This window comes from Sinocyclocheilus rhinocerous, unplaced genomic scaffold (assembly GCF_001515625.1).
Source record: "Sinocyclocheilus rhinocerous isolate Xijiao unplaced genomic scaffold, SAMN03320098_v1.1 scaffold140, whole genome shotgun sequence".
Classification (NCBI taxonomy): domain Eukaryota; kingdom Metazoa; phylum Chordata; class Actinopteri; order Cypriniformes; family Cyprinidae; genus Sinocyclocheilus; species Sinocyclocheilus rhinocerous.
In genome coordinates this window covers 2,505,578-2,527,753 of record NW_015642053.1, presented here as the reverse complement: position 1 = coordinate 2,527,753, position 22,176 = coordinate 2,505,578, and the positions used below count along the sequence as shown (strand labels likewise).

General features: G+C 38.2%; 1 protein-coding gene across 2 annotated transcripts in view; it reads left to right on the top strand.

Annotated features, from left to right (window-relative positions):
* The window catches only part of rbfox3a (RNA binding fox-1 homolog 3a), a 418,183-nt gene that overhangs the window by 126,876 nt on the left and 269,131 nt on the right, over positions 1-22,176 (top strand). For both annotated transcript variants that reach the window (XM_016572313.1, XM_016572312.1), the window contains one exon: positions 527-578. The gene's annotated coding sequence lies outside the window, so the exon portion shown is untranslated. The remainder of the gene's footprint in view (positions 1-526; positions 579-22,176) is intronic.

The window sequence follows — 22,176 nt, the reverse complement described above, 5'->3', positions numbered from 1 at the left end:
GCCTATGGGTTTCGAACAGCATGAGGGCGAGTAAATAATGCCACAATTTAAATTTATATGTAAATGATTTTATTAATGCATTCCCAAAAATCATTAAAACTGCAAAAACTCATTGTATTGTCATGCAAAGCGCAATGAAGCTCATTATCTGCCTGGTGCTGTTGCTACAGTAAACAATCGTGCACTAACTGCAAGGTTAAATAAGGTATCTAGTTTACCCAGTGGTGTCACATGACTGAATAACAGTAAGAAAACTCTCCCATTCGTGTGTCGAACTTTTAAAAGTACAGCATCTTCCCACGTGTCCTTTATTCTCATCACAGGTTCCCTCCCTCCGCTGCTTCCCCATTTCTATCTTACCATTCGGCTTTATCCTCGTTCTCCTCTGTGTTTCAGTTTCTTTTCTTGTGTTTTTCTGTATGTGCCGGCTCTTTGTCACCCCTCCCTTTCTCTTAACTGTGCTTTCACAGCTGACTGTTCTCTCTTTCTCTCTCTTTCTCTCTCTCCCGCTCTTCCACCCGTGCAGGTTCATCGGACAGAGTGACTTGCCACGCTCCGACTGCCCCCTTCTCCCCACAGTGAGTATTGTCATGCTAATTTTACTGATCGGCACCGCATAGAGAATTTCCGTGGTCGTGGTTTGCTTTTTCCGCGTTCTGCGCTTATCTGTTTTGGAGGGGGACAGTCGAAATGTGTGATGCACGAGAGGAAAGAAAGGGAAAATGGAGATAGAAAGAAAAGGAGAGAGCAGAGTTCATGTGTGATTGTCTGAGTTTTGAGAGTTGAGCTCTGTGAGATTGACACACCTTTGGATTGGGGCTGTAAAAGTTGTGCTGTGTGTATGTGGAAAGGTTAAACATGGATGAAAAGGTGCTTAAAGAGGCTAAATCTCAAATTAGTTTAATCAAAAGCCGTGAATCTTTTTATGCAAGTTGACACATACATTCCCTTTGGTGTGTGTGAGTGTAAACATACTGTAATAATGCTTTGCATTTGAGTACATGCAGGTAGAAAGTGCTTTATAGTTTATTTTTTCTTCTCAGACAATGTATGTCAGTGCTGCATGAATTTAATATTGCTTTGACCTTAAAATGCTTCAGCTCATTTGAATTATATCCTTCAATTTATGTAGGAAAAGTCCAAGATTCTATTACAGAGCAAAGCTTGAGGCGTTCACATTTATGCACATGCTAATTTTTTTCTTCTTCTTTTTTTTTTTTCTTTTCGAAATTTTCACACACCGTAATATTTTTACAATTTAGTATACCTTGAAATGACAAATCCTGCCCCATGACAAAATACCTTTATCTGCTAACTGGCAATTTAGGACAGCACTTTTTAGACAAGGCCTGCAGGTGATAAACAGACAGGGTGGTGAATTAATGGCAGATGGTCTTTAATTCAGTGACACAGGCTGAAAGCAAAGGAAACACCATGTCTGATTGGTGTAAATATGCATGAAGAAATGAGGGGAGATCCTTTACGCAGGGTTTTTTATATAGTTGTCTTTGCAACATTATAAAATCATGGACTCTTTTATCTCTGTTGACGTTAACATGTAATGGATGCGAAGTAAGTGTTACAAAATGGTTCAAATTGTTAGCATTAGTTAAGCATCTTTGACTTATACTGAACAACTTTTTAATATAATTTAATAATCTAGGCTAATATACCATTGTTCTTCAGGTTCATTCATAATATATTAACTGATTAATTTATACAACTGGAATGTTAAATGTGCATTAGTATATGTAGAATTGAACACTAATACATTATAATAAATGCGACTGCATTAACTAGTGCTAACAGTGTTACATATTTGCTAAACAGAAATTGAGCTGCTGGAGAAGATACAACGCCTAACATCACAGAACCAAACAAAAGAAAGTTTGACTGGAAATACTGAGTAAGGATAAGACTATCTAAACTCAAGCAGACTGCTGTTGTTTCTTTTTAAATAAAAGGAAAGTGTCTTGTATCATAAAAAACCTTCAAACAGTGCTATTGATTCGATGCATACAATAAAAAGGAGAAAAACAAAGATATATGTGTGAGGCTTATAATTTATCTTTTGCTTTTCTCTGCAGTCTGAGCATGTGGCAAGGCTTGCCAATGTCAGCAAACCTAACATTACTTACTCCTCAACAAATCTGTTAGTCATTGCTCAGAGCCGGGCTCTCGCGCATGACTTGGATGGCCGTTGAGATGTGGTGTATTGAAGGGGAAGGAACACACTCTGGCCCAAAGCTCAGGCCCGATGACACAGAGTGAGCAAGAGGACTGGAAAGGTGGAATTTTCCTCGAACTCTCCTCGAGAGTCGCAGGGCTTTCAAGGTGAATTTGGACGAGAGGGATTCCGCTGGTTAATCTGTACAGACAAAACATTGTTTCCGGAGGCGATCCTTCACTAAAAGATCTCCAAGGCTCGGTGATAGCATCGCAGAGGTTTAATCGTGAAACAAACTAGTAACCTACTCTGGTCATGTATTTTGCCTAGAGCTTTTCTGAGCACTGTGGAATCAGACAAAATGCATCCAAGCTTTTCGTGTGGAAAAAGCACACTGAAGCCTAGCTGAGTACCATGGGCTGTTTCAAATCGAATTTCAGCATCTGGCTCTGAGGTTGAATTTTTTATTATTGTCAAATGAACCAGATGTACAGTTGGTTGTGTTTCAGCATTTTGACACCTTTTATTTTTTCTAACAGTTTTTTTTTTTTTTTCTTGAGAAAGAAAAAAAATATATACTTGCCATTGGCCAACTCTTTATTTACTGTATGCTAGAAAGAGAACCGGAAATGTTGCAAAGCGAATTCTCCCACATGAATAATATAGCCCAGTATGTATGCATTGTGTTTTTTGTTTTTTTTTAGTTTGGCTTTGATGTGGGCTCTGTTACCTCCGTATCGATACCTCAGGCTACAAATAAACAGCCTCGGGCTACTGATAAAATGTATTTTTTTGTATACAGCGCAACCATAATGCATGCAAACCGCTAGGCCACAGCTTCGACAATAGATGCACATTATCTTGCAATAGCTTTCACACAATGCGATCATAACAAATGCTTGATTTTCTCTCACGGCTACACATAATATCCTATCCGTGTGTATTCTGCCATATGTGCGAGCCCATGCCTCGCTGAAATCTTTAGAGAGCGAATCCATGCACCAGTAACACCCCTCCAGCGTCTCACAAACCCTCATGTTGTGACATTTCTGCTGCGAGACAGTGTAAAGTTCTCTTTTGAGGCTCTGTCACAGTTTTTGCCCTGTGTAATGTAGTTTTGATACAGAGACTAGATCAAATACTCTGTGATCTTTCACGCTTAAATTATTTAAGGTCCCAAGATTTTTAAATTTAATATCATGCACATCGATATCTAGCCTCTCTCTTTCTGGGGATTAGACTCGCTCCTCAATAAGATATGATGCGGGTCTCGTTTTTACATTGTGCTATGTTGCCGTTTTTCTGCTCATTTGGAATGTGACTACTTGTTTCTTTTCCTTTATTTATTAGGTCTGATGGCTTACCTTTGAGACAGATCGATGCTGTCAGTCACTATAAATTAGAACCACTCCACCAATTATAGATGATTAAGTTAGCCTCCACCAGTCAGAACGCTCAAATCCCAGGTGTTTGCGAACGGCTCGTCTGCTGGTACAGAATTTGACTGAATACCTGAAAAAAATAACAAGGGTGGGGTTACCCATCACGTCGGCCGAAAAATGAACCGTGCGAGCGTGACAATTCTAGTTTGTCAGATGCACAGCAGAACATATGGAAGTTTCATAAAGTAGCATGAAATAAATCTGCAAGACAACATGTCTGTTCCATTTCATTTTATAAATTTGTGTGACACTCTCAACATATGTGATGAGAGAAAAAATAGATTGGGCCTTTTGCACTACAGCAGATGAAAAACATTTAACCTTTTTAACCTATTTAACCGAATTTTGCTCTTTGCAAATGTATTTCTCATATTAAACTTTTTAAAGTGTTTCAGCACACAAGGCACACACTTTTAGTAATGAACTGAAAAAAGCTGCAGTTCTTGTTTTGGCTAATTGGGATTTCTATGTTGTTATGGCTACAAAATCAAATCAGTAACCACCATGACAATTTGCACAGACTTGGGCTTCACAAACATGCAAATATGTAACGCAAACATGGCAGTCAATTAGACGATAATATCCGAGTTTTGTCATTTACTCTGTTTTCTTTCATATTATCAAGGAAATCCTCTTACATGCCACAGTTGCAGTGAAGTTGACACTTGTCAGAGCTACAACCGAGCGTCTCTTTGTTCTACCACTCCACTGTGTGTGTGTGTGTGTGTGTCTCATTAAATGTGGATGGTGAACTTGCTGCAGATTGCCTGGAGATTGCCGCTCTCTCTGTGTAGCAGAGAAGCCTCCGTCCGTAGATGAGGTGCGATTGACATTTCTCACTGGCCCTCCGCGGGGTGTCTGTAAGGATCTTGAACCCATTCAGACTGGCTCCGAAATCAAATCACTGCCACCGCCACCGGTTTCAATGGCCACATCAATTATTTAGCACTGACTCGAGTGATCCAAAAGGTTGGGGGAATTTGATCTTGCAGGTACCTCTGGCTAGCAGGACCTTTGACATCGGTCTGTGCAAAAGGGGAGGACAATGATAATGTACCAAAGGTTAGTCACTTTATGCTGATTTGTGTGTAGAATGGCCCTTATTGATGCTCGTTCCAAAAAAATGATGCTAATTGTGGCGAAATATTCTCCTTTGTGCATACTCCAGCGTATCTCCCATGGATGATGAATTTTCCAGAAGAATGTCCTCGATTCCTCCAGTTGGTAATGTTTTGGAGTAGCTTGGGGTTATCTGAGCTAATTAAAGTTTGATTTGATCAAAGTACACTCTTTTTCAGCTTGAATTTTAATTAGGCGATGGGTCACTGGACCCGGTCCATTGCAAGGACATCTGCAGACTTTCTAACGTAATCTGAGACTCTTTTAAATTCAATTTAGGGGATTTAATAGACAACGGTGGCGTTCGGACAGTGCGCGGGGATAACCATCTCGTCTACCGACTTCCCATCGGGACAAAGGGGGCGGCGCTCTCCCGAGATGATCCACGCGGCCCCGCTCCGGGCAATGTCGCAACGGCGACTCACGCTCCCTTCAACCCATTACCGCAGACAATTGAACCCGCTATCACCGCTGCGACAGAGGGACTGTGTTAAACGCCGGCAAGCTGGAATCGCCGGCTTATTTGTCCCTCTGCTATCTGTCACCGGCACGAGATCTGCCAGCATATGCACAATGCCTTTTCATAACGATAAAAATCTGCGAGCTGACGCGCAGGACAGATATCTGCAACAAAAGGATGAATGCGGCGGAAGAGACCCCTTCCTAATGCCCCCCTTTCCACTGCTTCCCTGAGATGGGAGTGAATTCCATGGCAGCAGAATCAATTTGCAGCTTGGGGCCCGTTTGTGGGAGTATTGCTTTTTATGTGATATGATCTTTGCTTTACATTTCCGGAGGTCAGTACAGACACAGAAACAAGGTCAAGCGAGACTTGATCGACAGTTTCTCTGTCTGCGGCGGCGAAACAATTACCCACTTGGGGATGGCGGGGATATTAAACCGTTGGGCTTTAAACATCTGAGAGGAATCTCCTGTTGGATTTTAAAGCCGTTCCAGATCTGAGCCCCCGTGTCCGTTGATTAATTGCTTTCCTCGTTTCTGCTACCCCAGGTATTTATGCATGTTCTGATATGGGAGAAGTGAGGGTCAATTTAGGGCCAGGCCATCACGCCCACTCTGTAGAAAGAACAGGGAGCGGGATGATGTATTTGTCGCTTGCCTTAATGGTAGCAAATGGAAGCCTTTCTCTTTATTATCATGGTAATGCAAAAGAATCTGCAGCGATGTCCTTCAGCATGGAATGTGTTACTCTTATCCTCCGTGACTCTGAAACTAAATGGCTCGGTTTGATTTCGAAGCCGTGGTCTGAAGTGGCCCGACCAGACGCAATTACGATGCCAGATCTTTGGTGAGGAAACTTTGATCAAACAGATGTCATGTGAACTCTGCCCATCCACTGATCTGTAGCCCAGTCAGGGCATTTCCACATGGGAAACAGTGCAGGGCGAAGGGCCAATGCTATTATGTTTAATATATGCATCAACAATTTGCAACTATTAGATTATACCTCCTGTTTTTTTTCCTCCCTTTAGTAGAAGGTCAATGTATACCCCAGCACATTTCAAATGGCCCTAAATTATACCAGAGGGAGGGTCCGGAGCCCTTCATTTGTCATTTAGCAGTTGTGAAGGAGGCCTGCAACTTTGGCTTTGTCCCAGTGAATTGGCATGATGAGTGCAGTGTTGATGTATTTCTGATTGAACTTCGATTCTAAGGCAGATTTCCCCAAAAATGCATAATAAAGTATATTCAGTTCAATCCAGTATTCAAATTGTTCTTTTAAAAAAAGCCTAGAACATTTCTCCAGTATATTGAGTTTCCGCTTTTCTTTTACTCTTGTTGCTTCAAAGCTGTATGCCTTTCTTTCTTCTGTGGAACACAAAAGAAGATATTTTGAAAAATGGCTCAGTGTTATTTTGTCTAGACAGTGGAAGTCAGTGTTGTTTTGGTCCTCACTGACTTTCATTGTGTGTACAAAACAACTTTTTTGTGTTTTGCAGAAGAAAAAAATATACAGGTTTAGAACAACATGACAGTAAGTAAACGACTACAGAAATGTATTTATTTATTTGGGTTTGGGCAGTGCAGTATTCCTTTGAAGCTAATAGACGCAGAAATAAAGCAGCAAAACTTTCATTTTGGTTGCACGGGTGTTTTTAACAAACAGCCATAAAGCCTTCAAAGCCTCAAATCACTAGAGACGTATTGACACCCCAAACAAATTAACACCCAAGTGCACTTTTACTTAGTTAACACTTCTGTGAATTCCAATATTAGGCAAACAAATCACAGAGTCTGCTGTGGTTCTGCTCATATACCAAGTGGCAGTGAGGAAATATCATCTAATAATGCTGGGGTTCACTTTATGTGCATATTTTTAATTTCCTTGTTTACCAAAGACATTGCAGGGGACTTACAGTGGGAGTGTTGTTAACTCTTATTGCAAGCAGCTTCAAGGTTTCACGCAAGAACGCCTTGATACTGCTGTTAATAGCCTGCACAGCTGTGGGGAATGACTAGTGAACCTCTCCAATTTTCCTCTTACCATTATTACGTTATTTTAATGTATTTTATTCCATTTAATTATCCAAGTTCATTCAGTTAAGAAAAAAAGAATGAAAAGAAAGCAAATTTCAAGGTCCTTTAACCTCAAGGAGGCAGAGACCTCCCCAAATAAGCCCTCTCCTGCGTACATGGCATCCCATTAGCTGCAGACAGAAGCACCCTGCTTGGACTGCTGGAGAAATGAAGGTGAGGGATGGCAGACTAGGAGATTTGAATATCTCACCATTAAAATGCACAAAGCTGGAGCATGTCTGCAGGGGAGGCTTTGAAATCCCCCCACCTTCAAGTCTTTTAACTCAATGCGTGCGCTCAGTCTGAGGACCCTGAGGGCTCCTGTCTCCGAAAGGGGATGTTGCATGTTTCCATAGACATCACACACACACATTTTCAAACTCATAAGCACAACAGACCAAATATTAAATGTGAAATTGCTTTTTCTTTTCCCTTTTTTTTCTACCTTCCAAGCTGTAACCTTGAAACAGAGGTCGCTTTAAATATGTAACTACTTATGGGTTTGTAGGCGCTGTGCTTCAGTGTTTGCGTGAGGCAAAGGTGTGGTACACCAACTTCAAGATCAAGGCTTGTGCATAATATGGCTCATGAAAAGGGAATTCCGCTTTTTCATCTCAGAGGCCGTTATAAAAGTCATCGGGACATTCCGTAACTCTTTTTTTAAAAGAAGTTTTCTGGACAAGGGTTGTAGTATTTAGTTATATGAGGGCAGAAGAATGAATTGTTGATAAGTGGTGCAACATCCAAAATCATTTCAAATGATCACTGAAGCTTTTGCTATTTTAAAAGCTTTTCAGGTGATGATTCCTCACCTAAACCAGTTTGTGTGTGTGCCAAAAACACAATTTATTTATTATCATTTTAAACAACATTTTGCATACATATTTACACTAGCCTTCAAGCATTTGGGGTCAGTAAGATTTTTTAATGTTTTTGATAAGTCTCTTATGCTCACCAAGCCTGCATCAAAAATACAGTAATATTGTGAAATGTTATTAAAATTTAATAAACTTTTTACATATATTTTAAAGTATTTTTTGCCTGTGGCAAAACTGAATTTTCAGCAGCCATTACTCCAGTGTTCAGTGCCATCTATATATAGTTTTTTTGTGGAAACTATTATGCCTTTTTTCAGGATGCTTTGATGAATAGAGAGTTCAAAAGAGCAGGAAATATTTAAAATATAATTTTTTTGTACAACGTATAAGTCTTTGCTGTCCGTTTTGTTGAACAAAAAGATTCATTTCATGAAAAAAAGAAAAGAAAATCCTCAGTGATCCCAAACTTTTAAACAGTAATGTATATATTTGATAATATATCAGTGACTACGTTTACATGCGCATGAATAATGCGATTATTTCCAATAATCAGAGTAAGGACTTAATCGCATTATGATGTTTACAAGTCAAAAGCAAAGCTCTTCACTCCCGTTTACATGCAATTTCCATTATTCTTATTATTCGCTAAGAAATGTGGTTATTTTTTACTGCCATTATTCACATACCCCACTGCACAGCACAAATGATGGACTCAGAAAGAGCATGTGTGTTACTGGCCGCTGTTATTTATTTATTTATTTATTTCTAATGCAAAACACTTTTGTATGGTTGTATTCCATACTTTTTCGGTGCCATAGAAATGTGATGGCAATTCGTTTACCTATGCTGCCGTCGCGTTCTACTCACCATTTCTGGAGGGTAAGGAACAGACTGGTGGCAGCGAGTTGTGTTTTCCCCGCCATCGTTTCTAATCTGCGTATTATTACAGGTGCACAGTCACGTCATTCATGTATGTCACAAGCACATGCGCACTTTGGTCAGAGCGGCAATACTGCGATTAAGGTGTTTACATGCCTGTATATTTCGATTAAAATCGGCGTACACCACCAATGTTAATACGATTATGCTTGCTGCGATTATGAGTTTAATCGCATTATTTAAATCGAAGTATTGCATTTACATGAGATAAAATTTAATTGCAATATTGCCAAAATCTAATTGTAATCGCATTAAGAGGGGGCATGTAAACGCACTTAGTGTAATGTATTTTTGTTATTGTTGTTTTGTTTAGTTGTTTTGATGCTTATACAGTGTGTGATATGTTTTGTGGAATGTGTTGACACTGGCATCAGTGCCACTGATGACACATTCCTTTTAAGAGAACAATGTATATATGAATATTGTAATTTCAACATATAATGCAAACCATATACAAGTCTGTCTGAGGTGCATACTGCCCTATAGAAAGGTCTTTTCAGGTCTAAAAGGAGTAGAAAGTGGAATTCCTGTTAAAAGCTGAAGTTCCGCCGTTATATTCATGCATTTATTTAAACCGAGGGGAAAAATGTCATGATAATGAAAAGATTTCTCAGTAAGGAATCACATCTTTCACCCCTCACAGGCAGATGAAGTGCAATATCAGATGAAGTAAAACCAGTGGCTAAATGTAATAGTATGACCTCTGGCTGGCACTGAGACACTCCAGATGGGCCAATTTGAAAGGATCACAATGTCCAACCATATGACTTTATTATAAAATAGCGACCATAAAAGAAGAGTGACTGTCTCTTATTTCACTGAATGGCTCTGTACAGCAAGGGCACATGGCAAAACCTGCACAGATCACAGGCTCAAGCATGTGGCAAAATGCACTCACGATTTCTGTTGCAAATATTCACTCAACTGATTTAGCAGCTATTATAGTTGTTTTGTAGCAAGCACCTTTCTCTGGCACTCAGTCAATCTTGAAGGGGTGGTTGATTGCGATTTCACTTTTTTAACATTAGTTAGTGTGTAATGTTGCTGTTTGAGCATAAGCAATATCTGCAAAGTTACGACGCTGAAAGTTCAATGCAAACGGAAATATCGTCTTAAAATTAAGGCAGTTTAATGTCTACAAAAACGGCTCATAGGGACTACAACGAGTTACTTCCCGAGTTACAGATAAACCCCGCCCCCTGGAACATGCGGCAAAGGGGGCGAGGCCATTTTGCGCTGCTTTAGAGAAGAGGAAGAGTTGTTGCAATGCTGTGAAAACTAGGGGTGAAAAATCTATTCATATATCGCGATTATGTCTTCTAACAATAATGGATTCACTAGTTTCAAAATCAGTGTTCTAAAGCAGCGGTTCTTAATCATGTTCCTCGCGTCCCCGTGCTCTGCTCTGCATCACTCTCTCTCTCTCTCTCTCATTCAGATCATCAGCTCAGCTCCAACAATGAACTGTTCCAATTATACACTTATTTTCACATAGCTATGAGAAGCGTTAAATATGGACGCGCGTGCGGTTGCCATTCTGTATTAAAGCTTTAATCAGGATAAAACTGTATATTAAAAGCTAACAGAATCAGTAGGCATTTACAAATAACAACATATCTAAAAGTTTGAGACAAAAACAAACAAAAAACATACCATTAAGAGCAGTGCTTGCAAAGGTTATGCGCGATCCTCTTCACTAATATTCTTTGGGTCTCAATCGGGCTCAAATTAATAAGCAATATTGACGACGTCATTGTTTACAATACAACCGGAGCACACGCCGCTGATGCGAGGGGCGTGATGATTAGACGCGCACTGGCGGTTTAGCGAATCACAACACACTGGGCCAGCTAACCAATCTGAGCCCATCGCGTATTTCTGAGGGAGGGGCTTCATAAAAACAGGAAATCATCAACGTGTTTATAGGAGAAGGGACAGAGCGGTGTAGAATAAAGGTAAATTATGTGAAAAATAATGCGTTTTTTTTTTTAAACGAAGCATTAACACATGTTAGACTGCACCCCATAAACACAATCAAGCCTTGAAAAAAAAATAGTCAACCACACCTTTAAAGGAATAGTTCACTCAAAAATGAAAATCGAATGAAAATGTACTTACCCTCAGGCCATCCAAGATGTAGATGAGTTTGTTTCTTCATTGAAGTGGATTTGGAGAAATTTAGCATTACATCACTTGCTCACCAATGGATCTTCTGAAGTGAATGGGTGCCGTCAGAATGAGAGTCCAAACAATTTATAAAAACATCACTGTAATCCACACAACTTCAGTCCATCGGTTAACATCTTGTGAAGCAAACGTTGCATGTTTGTATTAAACAAATCCATCTTAATAGATTGCTAACTTCAAACCGTTGTTTCCAGTCAAAATACAAATTCTCTATCTGTAATATTGGTTTATCCAGTGAAAAAGTTGTCGCAGTCAGGAGAGAAATATTCACAGATCAAGCACTGCTTACATGCGAAAACAGTCCATAATAGTTCTAAAATATGCCAGTGTTTTTGTTTTGTGAGAGGACAACGGGGGATGGACTTCACTGGAGGAATCGTCATTATGGATTATGGACTCATATTTTGTCCGGAAGTGACGGTTTAAAGTTAAAATGTATAAAATGTAAAAAAAAAAATTATCAAATGTAAAAATCCTTTATAATGGATTTGTGTTTCTTACAAATACACAGCTTTTCACTTTACAATACGTTAATTGATGGACTGGAGTCGTGTGGATTACTAATGGGTAATTGTGATGTTTTATCAGCTGGACTGTCATTCTGACGGCACCCATTCACTGCAGAGGATCTACTAGTGAACAAGTGATGCTAAATTTCTCCAAATCTGCTTCGATGAAGAAAAACTCTCATCTACATCTTGGATGGCCTGAGGATGAGCAGATTTTCATTTTTGGGTGAACTATTCTCATAATACGACAGAGTGGTGAGATTCTGCTTTCTTTCCTTTATTAAAGGCTGTTTTCACTCCAGGCCTGATTGCATGGTCCAAGCTCGAGTTTGATTCTTTCCCCTGTTTTATTTTTGGGTCTGAACTGCCATGCAATTACATCATCTATGCCAGTGTTTCCCAACCTTTTATTAGTCGCGGCACCCTTTGGAAATTTTAACAAACTTGTGGCACCCTACAAAATTAATTTTGTCACAATATTTGAATTTCGAACTTCGATTATGATCATTTGAAAAGTATAGATATTCGGTACAACAGGGAAGAACTGCAGAATATCATGTCATACAGATATTTTTAATATTATTTTAAAAAATCCATCAATGGTAGCAATCAGCAGGCTAATTTCGTTAACTGAAGAGGATTTTGGCAACAATTCCCTTTGATAGAATATACCTGGGCGTTTCTTAGTCAGAGAGTGTGTGGGCTTTTGATGTTGTGATCTTCTGAAAAGTTTTTGTTGTTGCTTCAGGGACAAAAGTCTGTTCTGCACTAGAAGTTTGTGGTGGGACGAAAAAATTAGTCAGCTGAGCGGTGGAAAGATTGATGTGTTTTATGTCTTCAGGAAGGGTGGTTGGACTTCATTGCATTCAAGTGGGTTCACAATATGTCTCGTATGTTGCACGCTGTGCAGTATGACAAGTTGTTAGGCACAGTTACTTGTGCTGTTGCTATATTTTAAAGAGTTTAAAGAGATGTGTCATCAGTCTAAAGTCAAACTAATAAAAACAAATTAGTTGGTAAGAACTAAACGGGAAACTTTGCTCGAAGTGGGCCGGGAGTCACCAATATGCAATTCTGCACTATTCTGTTCAAAACACTTTGATCCTGTCGCTCTCACTAAGACTGTTAGTCTCACAAGCCCAGATTTTGAGTTTTTTACATTAAATTTGGTACATATTGTACATTCAAATATGACTGAAATCACATTTGAACTGATTACTGGCGAGCAATAGATCATGCATCAAAAATGAAAGTGAAAATTATCATGAACTGATAATAATGTGCAGTATACCTTGATATGTTACTCACTTTGGGAAAAAAAAAACATCCACTAAATGCAATAACGTAGTGTTTCTTAAAATATTCAGCATCATGACCAAATGTGGAACTACTATACACAATCCAGCTGTTAGAACAATTTAATTACCTTTTGTGTGAGTGTGTGTGTGTGTGTGTGTGTACAGTATATACACACACACAGGATGTGCACTATAAAAAATATTGTTCATTTAACTTAAAGTAACCTGGTTGCCTTAAAATTGAGTTCATTGAAAAAAATGAATTAATACAAAGAAAAAGGCTAGTTTAATCAACAGAAACTCAATGTATTATGTTATCAGGGCAGCATTAATTATCTAAGTTGAAATGACAAAAAGAAAAAAGTTGTGATAAATTGTGAGAAAAATAGTTTTTTTCCCCCCGATTTATCACAACTTTTTTTCTTTTTGTCATATCCACTTCATATGTAATGCATGCAGTTCCTCTTTTAGGGAAAGACAAAAAAAATGTTAACAAATGTAAATAACATTTTTAGTGGTAAATTAAGTGTTTACTGCCATATATTATGTAAATAGTTATTTTAATATATACTGTATGTTTTATATATTTGCATAAATATACAAGGAATATGCAGCAAGAGTACTTGCACTGCTTGTTTTCCACTTTGAACATTTTAGCTAGCCAAAATGTAACCAAATTGCCTGGTAAGAACTTATAAAATAACTTATAAAATAACTGAAAGCCTCAAATTGAGATTGTCTTGTTTCAATGCCAGCCTTAATCTCTGCCCAGAAATGATTTCTTACAGTATGAGTAATGAGTTATACTTCATATTCCATTATATCAAGCAGTCAGGGAAATTTCTGTGTGCCATGTGAATAAACCCCCCAACTCATTCAGTTCAATTTCTTCACAATACTATAAAGGCCATATAAGTATGATGTGGGAAATGTGCTTGATTGTGTAGAGAAACACAAAGTGGTGTAAAAAGCTAAAGTAGTTCAGTTGCTGTATTTCAACGTCTCTTTGTGATTGTGCGTTGATAAGAGCTGACAGATCTTTTTCCTAAGCGCAGGCAGGCTGATGACAGTAGACTATTCACAGCGAGGCACTGATCACTCTACGGCAGCTCTCTTTCTCTCTCTATTCGCTGCATGAAAGAGGGTTTCGACGGTGGCATACCTTTTGTGTCATTTCATGGGCCGTGTTTTTTCATCAAGCGTAGCTGTGAGTAACTTGTAAAGCAGCTCAGCCATGTGTCTGTCATGCCTTGCACTTCATTTCGTACTCTTTTTTTTTTTCTTAGTATGAAGGGATGGTCTTTTTCACTTCAAAATAGGGGAACTTTTAAATGAGGCACTTATACAACAAAGGGTTTTCTACAACTCTTACAGCAGCGGCCACCCCCTCCTCATCTTTACTTGCTCATTTCATCACCGTAAGAGTACATCCTTTCATTTTGGTGGGATATTTGTCAGAGACTCTGCAGACTGCATAAGTAGCGGGAGTTAATGTTTGAGGGACACCCGTGGCGATGGTCTATAATAAGAGGCCTCGCTAAGCCAAGGGTTTCCAAGGATATGAGCTCTTTAAACAAGCTCTCACTGTACTGTGAGATTACTTAGTTAAATATTATCAGCAGGCCCATCCATCTTTGCACATTGTATCGCTTGAACTACAATATCTGACCTTCAACACCAACTTGTAATTGAAGTCGCTGCCGAGTCGCTCGGTGGAGTTTGACTTATGCTGGCTTTGCTGGAACACATCTCAGCGTGACTACATTATCATGTCCTCCCTTCATCTCTCAGATTTTCTCTTCACCTTTCTTTCTCTCCTCTCCTCTCCTCCCATAGGAAAGAAAAATCACAGATGAGATCTTCTTAACTGTTTCTCTTTGACAGTAATGAGATTAAATGGAAAGCAAATGGAGCATTTTTTTCTCAAATCTTCTGCATCTGGGATTTTGCGATTGAGAAAAAAATGTCATAATGACACATACTGTAGGTTTCCAGTAGTTTCAGAAGATGATGACCTCAAAACATTTGCATGAAATTCTTCCAGGATTAAATGATCCACACTGATTTCAGAGTATGTTGAAAATTTTCTCATTAGTGTCTGTTTGTCTATTTGTTTTTTATTTTCTCGTTTGTGTCTATTCTAACCTCCAAAAAAAAATCTCCTGAGCAATGAAAAACCCAAGTAATCTCATATTACTTTTAGAGTTTCACGCTAGAGTTTCACGCTTAACAATGTCTCCAGCTTGCCAAGATCTCAATTTGACCTCAAATTTTAATCAAATTCTTTCAAAACCAAATTATTCACATTCATTGTAATAGTTCTTTACTCTTTTTCTGTTCTCATTTGTGTCTGTTGTAGTCCTTGGAGATTTTAGGAGAAACATCTATCAAAGTTGACACTTCAGTGAAACATAACTTCATAAAATCTTCTGAGCTATGCAACAGCACCATTCTTTTCTTCCACAGGAATGATAAATAAAAAAATAAAAAAATCTGTGTATCATTTTTTTTCTCCTAGATAACAGCAAGAGCAAATTAATACGTTACTTAGGTCTTCTGTGTCTCAGATTTTTCTCATAGGAAAAATAAGATTTTCAGAAGAGATCTTAACAATGGCTCAAACTAGAATTTACTGTTCCAAGATTTCAAGGATGCATCTGATACCGCATGCTTACTTACTATAAACATCTGAGACAAAGTTGATACCTCAGTGAAACCTAAATGAAAAATCTCCATAACTATATGAAAGCGTAACCTCTCCCATTCACCTCTCCTTCTTTCTTGTCCCTCTCCTCCATTCTCTTTCCTTCTCCATATGGCTGTTTTTGCCAACAGCATGTATTCTATTTTAAGGGTGTGCTGAGATACGGTGCCGTACCATTTAAAGAGTGGGCTTTATCATATTTGTGAAGTTTGCTGGAGTCTAAACAGGAGCTGGTTATACTCCAGAGACTCGCGAGCACTCATTTTCCCTTTTGAGCTGACTCCAGTAAATCATTTGACACCGCGTCTTAAAAAGAGATGCATGCATCAAATCTGAATCCACCACAACAAAAGCTCCCGTTGCTTTCCAGTGAGATCCGGCAGCTCTGGTGTTGGTGTGAAGGCAGGCTACTGGAATTCCTCAGGGCATGGTCTGAATGGAGGCTGGGAAAAAAGATTCAGCCCTTCCCCGTAGGATAATTGCTCCTCTCCAAGATGAGCTGTGCTGAATTGCTCTGTACACAGTGTTGGAGGCAGCTGTAATTCTGTCTGAAATTTCACATTTTGCTCAGAGTCCCGCTGTGGGTGCAGATCTCCTGCTGGGTACTCGACTGAACCTTCCGCGAGACTAAAACTCGGTCCCTTGCTCGCTTCTGATGGTTTATGGCCGCAGGCGATTCTAGAATTTCAGCCTTAGGGGGCTCAGCCCCTAACCTGAATATGAGATGTTGTGGCCCAGCGGAATGCTTTGTGCGACGGGTCACGAGTTCAAATCTTGCTCAACTGACAAATTTTTAATGGACCAATTAAAATAGGATCTGGTTGTCAGTAGATGTAGATGTTTTGCGGTGGTGTGTTTGGTGCAGAGGCTGCACTAGAGAACATTACTACTTTCACCTATTGTCAGGGACAGATGAGACTTGATGTAGCAAACTTTTTTTTTTTTTTTTGGCTATTTAAGGGCGGATTCAGAGTTGAATAGTACAAGGAGAGCTTTTTATTATTTTTTTTTCCAAGTGTGCTGAAAATTGCCTACATTAGGCTTTAATGGAAGACTAGTCAATAGACAATCACTTAGGTTTATGTCATCATTATACTTTGCAACGTTTTAAGAAGTTCAAGATGTGTTTTTCAAAGTCAATACTTTAATCTGACAGGGTGCCAAAAGAACATGTCGCTCATGCAGCATATCGGCATCAACAAACGCCAAAAAAAAAAGTATTGCTGTTGAGTCCAGGCCATTGATTTCCATGTTTAATTTTCATTCATTTCCATGTTACAGCATATTGATATCTTAGTGGATATTTATATATTGTGATTAACTGCAATTAATTTGATTATTTAATCATCGTGTACTGTAATTTGATTCATTGGTCACTTCATAGCCCTTTGTTGAAACCAAAATAATTATTAAATTATTAAATCTTTCTAAAACAATATAAAAGTTGACAAGCTCAGTTTAGGTCTATCTTTTTACAGGTCATGTTATTTACTTCTTTTCATGCATTCTTACATTGACTGTTCATAAATGCACATGCATGATTATGGCTTTAGGCTTGTGCTGTAATATTCATCTCCCTTCAAACAATATAAGAGCTCAACTATTATTCATTGAAGTTCTGACCTTACGGAAACTCCTGTGAGATTGGGCCGAGCATGTTACGCTGTTAAAGGAAATTCAAAATACTTTGTTGTTTCTCTCTTCTGTTTCCCAACTGACATTTAAAATGGGCTTTTTGATTGAGTGCGGTGTTTTAACTTGAAGGTTTAAGTGTTTGCTAACATATCCTGCAGCGTCAACACTAGCATCCCTGGCTTAGTCTCATTAGCATAGTGAAGCGTTGCCTAGAGAGGGTGGTGCTTCTGCCAGCGCTGTGCAGTGAATTGTATTTGCCCTTTCTTGGTAGAAGGAAAGAGGGGAAACCCAATCTGAATTCCACACATGAGTCATGAATTCAGCCGTGATGTGTAAATATGGCTCGCGTTCAGGGCCTGACTGGAACTGAATCTAATTGGATGCAATTGACTTTGAATGCAGATAAAACACTTGATTAACAGTGCTACAACAGGAATCGTGATTAGCGCCAACTGGTAATGCCCGGCCTTCTGTGTCCGGCCAGCTAACAGAGCTGTGAACAAAAAGTACATTACATTGGGAGACAAAACTGGCTGTTTTGGGCCCAAATTAAAGTTGGACAAGATTTATGTGCCCTGTTATTTCCCTTTAAAAGTGATTCACTTGAATAAAACCAGCTTGTATTTGAAACACTTTCTGGTCCCTTCAAAGGGAGGGCTCGTCCCCTTTTGGTGGTGCGTTGAGTGGAGGCGATGGTGAAATTGCCTGGAAAGTGAGGCAGAGGAGGACTTAATGAGGTAGCCAGGGAATGTTGGGAACCATTCTTTCTTGTGTGCCCTTTCAGTCGAGCTTGCAAAATGTGTGAAATGTTTTGCTCATGTAACTGAGAGACTTGTGTTTTTCATCTTTTATGAACTGAGCATTTAGCCAGGCCGAACCGCCTGTGGCTCTTATTACCTGACTAGAACAGAACTGTTGCTCATATACTCCTCCTCAAGATACATAGTCTTCAACGTGAGTGAAAACTGTGAAAGGGAAATGAAAACACTGTGAATTAAAAAAAAAAAAAAATTGGGCAGTACCAGGTTTGTGGGGGAGACCAGAGTTGGTTGGCACAGTTTTCACTCCTTTTTGGATATTTCTAGTGAAACAAACAGCAGCACAATCCAGCTAGATGCAAATGACAGCTTCAGGATATTGGGTAAAACATTCAGTGTCAGAAAACGGTTCCTACATTTTGTTATTTTAATTCATGACTGAGGTTATGTTGAGCAATTGTGCCAACAACCCCAACTCGGGATGACTGGCAAATGATGTTGGGTTGGCTAGGACAATGTTAAAAGACTTTTTAAAAGGACTTTTAATAAAATATTTATTTATTTATTTTCTGTGCATATGTTTTTGCAGATTTACCCATTTATTTATTCAATTATTTGTGGTGATGATGATGATTACTATTATTATGCATTTATTTGTGCATATTTATTTATTCAATTATTTACGCTGTAGTTGTTATTATAATGATCACTGTCATCATCATCATCATCTGATTCATTTTAACCATTTGTGATCTTTTATAATGGTTTTAACACTTTTTAAACGTATGTTTTGTTGTTGTTGTTGTTGTTGTTTTCTTTTTGCCTCCACGTGCATATTTGGGATTGCTGAATACAGTACTCATTATTGTGAATTATTATATCATTTGATGAATTACTAGAAAACTTGCCTGAATTATATGTTATGAAGGCATTTTTTGCACTGAAAGAATGACATTTACTTCATTTAAATCAGGGGTGTCAAACTCAGTTCCTGGAGGGCCACAGCCCTGCACAGTTTAGATGCAACTCTAATTAAACAGACCTGATCCAGCTAATCAAGTCATTAAGGCTTATTTGAAAACTACATGCTATGTGTGTTGGAGCAGGGTTGGAACTAAACTATGCAGGGCTGCGGCCCTCCAGGAACTGAGTTTGACACCCCTGATTTAAATACATAACGCATAGTACAATATCAACGTCTGGTTAAACTGAATGTTCGCCCCTGACTCTTTTTTTTGTAGACTTTCACAAGCACACACACCCCTCTGAAGACGACTCATTGAAATGAGTGGGAGTGTCCGTCCTGTGTGGAGGACATTGCAGCTGCGCTGATAACCACCTTCCCTTGTGCTCTCCTATTTTCCGCCACGTCTTCCCATGATTCTCAGCAGCAGCCAGCCTACACACACTACTCCTCAGAACTCTCCTTCCTGCTCTGCTCCCCGTGTCTCTGACTCCAGGAGGGATGGGGTTGGAGACGAGGAGAGCATGAAGGTGTGATGGGATTCAAATCTCCCCACTTCACAGACCCAAACAAAACTGATACATGATGGCTGGTACCTCTTAGATTCCACAAAAGATAAAGAAGTAAATAACAGAAAACAACAGCATAAAAACAAGAGAAAATTAAGTATGAAAGTATAAAAGTGGATTTCACATCTTTTGCATTACGCTTCAACCACTGAGCATGTGCTTTTCTTTTTCATACCTCAATTTAGAGACCCGTCTTGTGTCTGACATATTGACAACCAGTTAATATTTCAAGAATGATGTGATGATTGCAGTAACAATGATCAAAGCAAGGTTTCACGTTGCATATATCTGATTTTTGTTTTGTATCATAATATATTTTAGGTTTATAAATATAGTGAGATTGCACTGATATTTAATTAAAATTTTATTAATTCGATTAAAATGTAAACATTTAAGTAATCGTTTTAAATGGTACAAATACATTTGGACAATGTATAACATGCAGTATGAAATATTCATTTATATTCAGTAGTAAATGTAAAGTATACAATATTCCTTTTGAGATTTGTTAAAAAAAATGTAATAGTGATATTTTACAGTGATAAACAGTTATTTGTGTTTTTAATGTAAATTTAAGTGAACATTAGATGATATTTGTTTTCCAAGGCAACATTTCTTAGTTTTAGTTTAGTTTAACTCGATGTACTAAAATAACTAAGACTAAAACTATAACAAAAATTACTAAAAAACTACAGTATTACCCAATAAATATATTAGAATGAATATCATGTGACAAATAAATGCAGCCTTGGTGAGAATAAAGACTTTAAAAAAATTTAAACATTAAAAACATAAAAAATTATAATTATTTGAAACTGGATTAATTTTATGAAATTTTAAAAATTAACAAAAGAACAAATAAAAATAGTGGACAATTAAATGTCCTGAATCAATTGATATTGATGATTATTGATATTTTAATATAATATAAAATATAATATAATATAATAACCAATACAATGTTGATATAATGTACTGTATACCCTAAAATATAGGCAATATTTTATGTCTGAAACATTTGTGTAGCAATTCTTCATTGGCATTCAGAGCAAGGCTATACACATGGCAATTTGCTTAAGAGCTCGCTATGAGAGAACATCCAGACCTCTCTCAGTTCACGCTTCTTTCCCAGGAAATCCCCACTTCATATGCACACTGTCGATCGGAGGTGTGATCTACCGGCCGTTGTCGGATTTAGGGGGCTGCAGTGGACCCTTCCCCGCAGCCCACAGGACCAGAGGCGAACCCTCCCTTCCACACAGAAGGAGGGATGAAGACAAAGCCGTCTAGGGTTACTCCTCACAAGCATGAAAGAGTAGAAGACTTAGCCTTGGGCATTGTGCATGTTAATGCGCTAGTTTGCTTTTCCATGCTGAGACTCGCTCCTCTGGCCTGCAAAGTTACAGCTTCACACCATCATTACAGGATTTAGCCTCGCTGCATTGCCGTGCTCAGAAACTCTTCAGATCTCTCATCTTTCTCTTTTCCTACGTCTTTCTCTTGCTCTTTGACCTTTGCATGATACTTTTCTGTTAGCAGATCTTCTCAATTTCACTTTGATTCATTTGTGCAATTGCAGTGCTTTCAAGAGGTAGGAGGGATGGAAAGCTTGAACATAGGAAAATCTGCATCTTATTCACTATCCACTTGCAATTCAGTTTAACCAGTCACTGAAATAACATCGAGTTTTTAAATTTAGTCATTCTTTTCAGCATAAACACGCCTCATTATAGACTCATTATAGTTTGTGCTTTTTCTCAAAATTCTAACATCACACTTCTTTATAGCCTATGAAAAGCAGACCTGTAAACAACTTAATGTAATAATAATAATAATAATAATAATAATAATAATAATAATGTGGCAGTAATAATTCATCAAATGATGATCAAATTATGGTGAAGTGGTTTAACTGCCATATATTGAGATGTGTACCAGACCCCAAGAACCGATTCATGAACAAATGATTCTTATGAACCAGTTCTTTATAGTGAATAAAAAGCATACAGCACAAGAAGTGTAGATCGATTCACAAACAGATGACAGTGAGCTTATCCATTTAATCAAGCACTCAAAAGCACCCACATTGGTCATCAGTTGAATAAAATCAATATCAATTGGATTGAATATTTTTGGGCCCTAATTTTAAAATAATCATAATTCATAAAATTATTATTTTAGTTTTGTTTTAAAGTCATCATTCTAATATACTGATTTGGTGCTTAATTATTATTAATTATTGTTGATGCTCAGCTTTTAATAAAGATTTCTTTTTTTATTATTAACAATACTAAAACCCTTTTTGTTGCTTACTATTTTTGTGAAAGCGGTGATACATTTTCCAGGATTCTTTGATTAATAGAAATAAATAAATTTGATTTAGTTTATTTGAAATCACTGTCACTTTTGATCAATGCAATGTGTCCTTTAAAAAAAAAAAAAATATATATATATATATATATACACATACCCACAGTGCTGTGAAAAGGTTTTTGCCCCCTTCCTGTTTTTTTTATTTTTTGCATATTT